We start from the raw sequence: 6,000 nt of genomic DNA, 5'->3' as shown, positions 1-6,000 counted from the left end.
AAATTATAAATAAAAGATATTATTCAATTACATACTTTTATTCAATATTTTTATAAACATGTGTAATGCATTTGAATAGTTGGAACTACTCATAATTAAAATGCTAAAATTAGAAAAATTGTAACTCTTTGAACCTTATAATACATGACATAAAAATATCATGGCATGCTCATAAGCACAAGTCTTCTGGGAATCAAGAAAATACTTCTAGGCATAAAATCCATTACACAATCTGTACCTGTGAGGCAAATGCATCAGCTACCTGATGGCGCCTTCAGACTTCCAGATACCCCAAAATTGCTGTTGTGCCTTTGGCCAGACCCCAAAAACTTGGGGCAAAGTTTACCAAGATAGTAAATGGCCAAAAGTTAGGTATGTGGGAAACACACCCACAAACCACCTTTGGCTCAGATATATAATTGGAGGCATGGCCTCTCTGGTTCCTTATTGAGCTACTTAATGGCCATGATTCCAGAGACTCAGAAACACATCTCGAAACCCAGCAGCTTTTGGCAGAAATGCGTCCGGTCCCTGCAGTAGGTTACCGGTGCTGGGCTAACCCAGGTGGGAATAGGTTTTGTGCCTTGGACTGTTCCCTCCCGCGGCCCAGTGGCCACCATCCTTCAGAGACCACTGGACAGTCAGGTTTGGGACCCCAGTGATGAGACACGCAGTGCCTCACGGGATGGGGGTGGAGCCGGTCCTGTCCTCCCCACCCCAACGAGACCCTAAGTCATCGCCCACAAACGGCCTCTCTGTCTGATGATCAAGCTGCTTGACGGCCATGATCCCAGAGACTCAGAAACAAATCTCAAAACCCAGTGGCTTTTGGCAGAAATGCGTCCGGACCCCACAGTACGTTACTGTCGCCAGGCCACCCCAGGGAAGAAAGGGTGTTGTCACTCCGCCTGCTCCCTCTTGGCGGCTTGGTGGCCGTCATCCTCCAGAGGCCACTGGACAGTCAGGCTTGGGTGCCCGCAGTGATGAAACTTGTTGGGCCTCACGGGATGGGGGGCTGGAGCCGGGCCTGTCCTCCCCACCCCAACGAGACCCCAAGTCATCGCCCACGAACGGCCTCTCTGGGATCATGGCCTGATCAAGCTGCTCATGGCCATGATCCCAGAGACTCAGGAGCAAATCTCGAAACCCAGTGGCTTTTGGCAGAAATACCTCCAGAATTAAGTGTTAAAATTTTGTAATTTCAAAATCATATGGGCCTACTGCAGCCATGCGACATCATATCTTATTCATAACCAGCAATAGAACACAAATTGTCTACTGTTGCCTTTTCAGCGGATCTGAGTGTTGGGGTAAAATCTCAAATAATAATGGTGGGTCTGGTGTCAAAATATTGAATGTGATCAAAGTAGAGAGAGAGAGTAATGTGGAAATCATCTGCCCCACAGGTAGGGGGAGGGTGCGTGATGGGGATATACTGGGGTTTTTGGTGGTGGAGAATGGGCACTGGTGAAGGTACGGGTGTTTCATTTATGACCGAGACTTAGACCCGAAAGCTTTGTAACTGCTCTCATGGTGATTCAATAAATAAAATTATAAAAAATGAAAAAAAGTAAGGTGGAGTTCATGCATAATTTAATCAGCTAATCAGTGGCTGAATAAATAGCAGTACTCCTACATAAAAAAAAATCCATTACATTGGAACAATATTCTTGAGCAATGTTGATTGAAAACGCATTTCAAGTGGATCAGTAAACTGATCAGAACCTACATACCTTTGTATGATCCAGATCTAGAATATGGTTAATTCAAAAGGTCATGAACACAGGAGTAAAACCAATAAATCACCAAAGTGGTAATTAGTAAAGTTAATTGTGCAAAAAGGTGCACCTGGGATCCCTGGCCTGCACCCACAGAAGCTCAGAGGTTGGTTCTCAAGCAGTTGCATAGTTACTATGTCCTTCACAGTGATGGGTTAGAGTATTAGAACTTTTTGAACGATAGGCAATTAGTCAGAGATCACCTTGAGAAACAGTTTTCAGAGACTATAAAACCCAGCTCCCAGAACCGCGTGGCCGCATTTGTGGCTGCGAATCTCATTTCTACTTTGGACAAACTGGCAGGCTACCGAATGTAACCTGCCCACACGGCAGAGTCTGGCAAACTCCCCGTGGCGTACCCAATATGCCAAATACCAGTAACAATGATGTGTCTCACTCTCCTAACCCTGAAAGAGCCTTGAATATAGCACTTTTAAAAAAATCTCAGGGCTAGGACGAAGGAGACGTTACTGGGGCTTGCTCGAGGCAATTGATGAAAAACAGGACGGTCGTGATCGTGATCACCTTGAGAAACAGTGAAAACTTAGTGAGGGCTTCCAGAAGCATAAGTAGATGAGACCATATGCAGGTTAGTTTTGCTAAACAAGCTAAATTCGCTTTTCTTGTATGAATAAACTTCATTTGTCTGCTCAATCAATTTTCAGAGCTGGCCTCCCTCTGTTATTTGCTTTTTAACATTTGAAAAGGCAAGATTATGTTGACAATAAAAGGGACAGCAGTAGCAGGGGATGAAGAAGGGTGACAGGTGAAGATGGAGGACTTTAGGGCAATTGAAACTTGCCATGTGACACTATGATGATGAAGTACATGTGTTTAATGAATAATCATTGAAGGCCCAATCCCAGAGTGACCTGATGTCAACTACAAACTCCAGTTGATTTTTTTTTTTAAAAAGCGCCCTATTAGTTCACCGATTGTCACCCAAGAGCCACACCAGGCAGTATGTTAGCAGCAGCAACAGATGAGCCAGAGGAAAAAGGCCCCTGCACCAGCTGTCAAATATTTCTGAAAAGCACACATTACTCCAAAGTATACACATTTATCTTGCAAGAAGGAGAGGTAGAATACTCATACAGAGAAAGATGATGGTAGGTGTCTTCATCCCACTGTTAGAGAAAATGACGAGTTCTTCTGGTATTGGGCACAGACCCACTCCACTGCCCTTTGCGATCTCCAGTGTGTCCTGACAGGAGGGCACCTGTTGGGATTTTGTGTTTTGCTTTCAGGTGGAAAGACCTAGGTCACCTTCTTAGGCGCGTGGTTTCTCAAGAGTCCTTAGCTCCCTCGGACGCATCTACAGGGCGGCACATTTGAACACACCCTTGTCAAATCCTTGGATGACAGGTGAGTGGTTTCCAGAGTGCTCAGACCTGCTTGAGGCCCAGCCTACCTCCAAGACTCCACTCAGGACTGGATGGGGCTCCAGTCTCTGCCATGAAGGTCAGGTCCTCAGAGACCAAGGAAAGACAGCTGCATGGAATCTCTGACGCAGAAACCCCACAGCAGGAGAGGGAAAGGGGTGTTGGGTGCAGAGTGAAGCTCCCAGGGACTCCTCTCATGTCACAGTGATGATCTGGAGGCCAGAGGAGATTCCAGGGTCCTGGCTGATGGGCTGGGCTGTCAACACAGGGTTTCCAGGAAAGTGAGGATGATTTGGTAGGATGGGCAGAACTCAGGGTCCCTAGGAAGGATTGGGGGCTGTGAGCAGGATTTAGGGGTCTTAGGAAGATGGGGGTTGTGAGAGGATTTCTAGGGATATAACTAAGATGGGTTGTGAACAGGTTTTGGAGGAGGGTATAAAGGTAAGAGGAGGGTGGAGATATGAACAGGATTTGAGTTTCTGGGCTTGTTGGAGGTGAGTATGTCTTCTGTTCCAGGTAAGAATGGTGTGGAGGGGGAGATAGAAATGGGGTTGCTTGGGTTTGGAGCTCCAAGCCCAATTTTAGTGCACATCCAAAGCATGAGTCTTCCCTCTCTGAAATCTGTGGAAGAAAGGCCCCAGAGAGAGTACATTCTCTCTCTGTGGGGGGGTCAGGTTTTGTTCAACCTCACCCCCCCCCCCCACACACACACACAATGCCTGCAGGCCACTAGTTTAGCTTCACTGTCATTTCAGGAGGGGGCCAGGGACAAAGGTGAAAGCATGTCTCAATTATCATCTGCTCACACCTGAGGGCAGTGGGGAACTCTGTACTGATCCCTGCAGTTGAGGATTGAAAGTCTGAGGTCCTGTTCCTCCATCCCCATGACTCTACCTCTGGGGACACCCACTACGACTCCAATCAACTAATTCAAAGGCCTAACTGCGCTTCTGTTCACATGAGGATACACACATGATGGTGCTGTGGCCTCCCATGGAAGGTTCTCGAATGTGAGAGTAATGGCAGTCATGCCCAGATACCAAGCCATGTAAACCTGTGAGGCCAAGGAGCCTTGGTGAGCTACCGACACTACACCTGAAATGCTGCAGGTGGCACACATGCTCTGCGGTTGCCATACCTGTCCCTACTGTGTGTGCCCACATGCCCAACCTAGAAATGGTGACTTGTTGGGATACAGCTCTGTCCAGCATGGGAAAACAGGTCACTTGCCTTATGGTTCCGGTAGGTCCGGTGCAGCTCTCCTCCAGATTGGTCTGGGTGCCTGCACCCTGAGACTTTCAGTGGCCTGAAAATTTCCTTTGAAACCTGCAATGCTGGACCCTGATCCCTTAGTGTCTGTGAATCTCTCTAGAAGCTGAAGTGTTCCTAGTGTACATCCCAGGAAGGACTGTGTAGGATAACACTGATTCGTCCTTCCTCCTCCATCCTTTCTCCCTTGCCACAGGGAACTTAGGTTTATTGAATTATACCCATTACAGTGCTCCCGAGGCACTCCCATTCCTCTGTGTTTATCTTTAAACTCTCCTTTGTGCTCTGCTTTCCTTATCTGCTAATCACTTATCCCCAAATCAGACCCTGTGATGCTTAGGTCAGATTCTTCTAAGGAGTCTGGATTTTGTATTTGTAAGTGAAATATTGCTTTTTCTCTTTCTCTTATGTCCTTAGCATAGTTTAGAGCAATGTCCTTTTTGTATGGACATAGGAAGACAGCTAATGCTATGCTTTTGTAACTTGGGAGTTAATTGACTCCAAGTAATATTTACTTCTGGGCATCTGTCACACTTACTAAACTTAAGCCTTAGTTGCCCTTCGTTCCTAGCAACCCCAAAGCAGGGTCTCAATGAAGGGACTTGGATGGACCCAGGGCAAGCTGTGAGCTACCCTGGCATTGAAACAGGACAGGCCAAGCACCATAAAATTTATAATAAGAGCATGATCGTGGACAAATTCTGTCATAATCCAAAGAAAAGTGACTGGACAAGAACTCTGCTGGGGATAGGAAGGATTAATCTGACCTGGAGACTATAGTCTGGGACATATAGCAAAATGTCCCCAAGAGAGCCACCCCATAAGCTTAATATATCTCTTACTGTGTCCATAACAAAATAACTAGAAAGATTATTAAGAAGTAAATTTAAAATGATTGTTTAAATGAATATGGACTAAGGAAAGGAGCAATATGCCCTTAGATGGAATTCCGTCCTTGGGCTGATCTCCTAGGGCCAGATCTTTGTCTTAGAAGAGCTTCCCCAAAGGAAGGGCTTTACATAATGTGGTTGTGCTGTCTGAACCTGGGTGTATTTCATACTCTGAACTCTGGGGGATTGGGTGGACAACTAAGGCTGCAAGACTGGACATAGGCTAGCGTGAGGGACAGGAGATGGGTATAGGGGCAGAGAGAAACTGAAATGGGACGTGCAGTAAGTCTGGAACAGGAGCGCAGGGAGAATGGAATAAACTGCAGGACCAAGACTGGAATAAACGGTGTCTGATCAGCAACCAGCTTGGCGAGCGTGTTCCCTCCTTCTGTCGACCATTGGTAGCCAGCTGGGGGATAGGGAAGCGCCTCATGGCCACCAAACCCACGTGGTGAGAGGACCCACAACTCTTTTGAATACACACAGTTCTGGAACCCAGAGCCTCTCTGTCTTTGGACTATCAGGAAGAAGACCCTGCCTCCCTGTCTCTAGGGAGTTCTGCTCCCAAGGGTATTTCTAGCTAGTGGAGAAGATGCTAGAAGCTTTATGTTTTCTCTGGATAAATACAACTATGGAATGATGGGGGCTGAGTTTCCTGGTCAGAGAACAGCCGAGTTTTTT

The sequence above is a fragment of the Sorex fumeus genome, unplaced genomic scaffold (assembly GCF_029834395.1).
Source record: "Sorex fumeus unplaced genomic scaffold, SorFum_2.1 ptg000110l, whole genome shotgun sequence".
NCBI lineage: Eukaryota > Metazoa > Chordata > Mammalia > Eulipotyphla > Soricidae > Sorex > Sorex fumeus.
The sequence above is the reverse complement of the archived record's forward strand: the minus strand, read 5'-3'. Positions refer to the sequence as shown.